At 32.0% G+C, this 2,268-nt stretch overlaps 1 long non-coding RNA gene across 1 annotated transcript; it reads right to left on the reverse strand.

The window, feature by feature from the left end:
• Positions 1-580: 580 nt before the first annotated feature.
• On the reverse strand, positions 581-1,260 carry LOC138880664 (uncharacterized). The gene is made up of 2 exons (XR_011403345.1): positions 1,040-1,260; positions 581-935 (listed from the first exon to the last, which is right to left on the reverse strand). It is a non-coding gene; the product is annotated as an uncharacterized lncRNA (long non-coding RNA).
• Positions 1,261-2,268: the final 1,008 nt, after the last annotated feature.

Consider the following 2,268-nt stretch of genomic DNA (forward strand, 5'->3'; position numbering starts at 1 on the left):
GGGAACCACTTATATTGCACCTTCTAAGGGTGGCAAATTGTTAAAACTAGAGAAAGATAAGGATTTGTTAGACCTTGGAGTATTGTTGAATGATGGGGACACAATAGATATATTTATCTGCAATAACTCTAATTTTGAGGATGTGGGGCATGTTGGCCATATTTGTTCTATGATTAAGTTAGTTTTTTTGGTGTATGCTTAGTATGTAATCAGATGATTACAACTTTCTTTGTGGTAGTATTTTGTGTAGCTTTTTTGGTGAAACAACTCTTTTGTGATACTGGTAGTATTTTGTGTAGCTGTCAGATATGTTTGGCAAACAGCTCTTTTGTATACTGTCCATATTTTTGTTGCTATCCAGTTTTGTAAACAGCGTGTATCTATCTTACATATCTTCCCATTATCTGCAGCAACATGAAATAGCATTTTCATAGTTCTAACAGTAAACTTTTGTGAGGTATAGAGTAGTGACTAGTGCATATTACTCCTGTTACAGTTGGCGCAATTGTTACCGGAAGAATTCTTAAAGGAAGGTCTATTTACTTCCTTTAACTAACAAAACTGATACTATAGACAAATATGGCAAAATTGAAAGTCTAAGCAGGATTGTGGAAGCTGCTGTATTATTTGCATTATTCCCATCAGAGAAGTTAAAATGATAGATTTGTGATACAAGATTTCTATTCATTCTACTATTTATCTAATACATAGATACCAATTAAAGTTAGATTAAATTGGACACCAACCAAAATACAACATCACATTGCATGCTACACTAATAAATAGACTAATCTTCAATGTTCTTCCCCACTTTAGTTCACGCTCTTGTTTATTTCTCTTCTTCAACAAACTCAAAATAACAATATTAGCTTGTTTTGGAAACTTCGGTTCATACCACTCAAAAAATTAAAATTACAAGCCTTACAACCTTTAACCTGCACAAAAAGCAGAACTATCAACTTTTTTAGTGAAAAAACCTAGAACAAACCCAACATAAATTTTAATCAATTTAAACCTTCTAAACATTACTTTATCATACCTTATAGTTTTTACAACCAAAAAATCTTCTTCCCGGATTGTCATTTGACCATGAAATTTTCAAATGTGATGGATACCTACATTTACAAAGTGGGTTCATCTTCAATGTCTTGGAGAAAACTAGGATGAAAACCTAGAATATCACTAAGAACTTTAACAATTAAAGAAGAAAATCAAGAATATTACAAAAAGAAAGAGCAATAATTATGCTTCAATGGTGGAGCTTATAAAGAGGAAGAAGTGAAAGAATAGCCATTGATTAGGAGTTTTTTACCGTTAGGGCTGATTATGTGGCCATTTTTAACCAGCCTCACGCGTCATACACCATTTGAGATCACTTCTCGTGCCATGTGGCAGCTCGGGGGTTTTTAAAATTCACTTATTCTAGTGTAGGAGGTAATTCGAACCAGAGATAGTTTGGAGAGGAAACTAATAATTCTCGACAAGTTTAAGGGGTACTAAGGCATTTTGCCTTAAAAAAAAAAAAGTTATTTTTATTTTGCAAGTGGAGACTTGCAAAAGAAATATTAGTACTAGTACATTTTAAAGTCACATGGCGTGGGTAATTGCAATAGTACTTTGCACCAAAACAAGAGGTTGTCTCATGTGATAAAAAGTGAAAAGAGTCTGAAAAGTTAATGATGAGTGCATGGGAAGTGAGGCCAACCATAAAACAACACTTAAAAACTTCCCTTTTTCCAATTAAACTACAGAGTGTATAAGATCTAAATTAAAAGCAATATTAGTGTAACCTTGAAGTTAGGGAAAAACCCTTTATTATCTACTCACTACAGTATTTAGTTAAATTTCTGGCATGGAGAATATACTCTTTCACGGTTTTCTTTACTTCTATTGGCATTTGCTGAAAACTATGCAGTAAAGGCATGTTTGCGTCTTGGTGAAGTCAATGCTGTCTTTTGTGTTCCTCCATTTCTTCATACAACATGGTAAAAGTCATATGCCAAAAATATATTCTTTTATTTTTTTTGTTTTATAAAAAATCAACAACAAAAGAAGAAGAAGATGTAGGAATAATAAAAGCAAACTAAACAAATGCAAATCAATCCTAAATACCCTTTCTGTTTCAGTTTATGTCACAGTATTTGATTGAATGCGGAGTTTGACGACAAAAAAAAAAGAAAAAGAAAAAATTGTAGTCTTAACCATATCATAAGATTTCTATGATTATATAGAAATAAATCAAAAAGTTTAAAATTAGAATGTTTTCAA

Source organism: Nicotiana sylvestris, chromosome 11 (genome assembly GCF_000393655.2).
Source record: "Nicotiana sylvestris chromosome 11, ASM39365v2, whole genome shotgun sequence".
Lineage (NCBI taxonomy): Eukaryota > Viridiplantae > Streptophyta > Magnoliopsida > Solanales > Solanaceae > Nicotiana > Nicotiana sylvestris.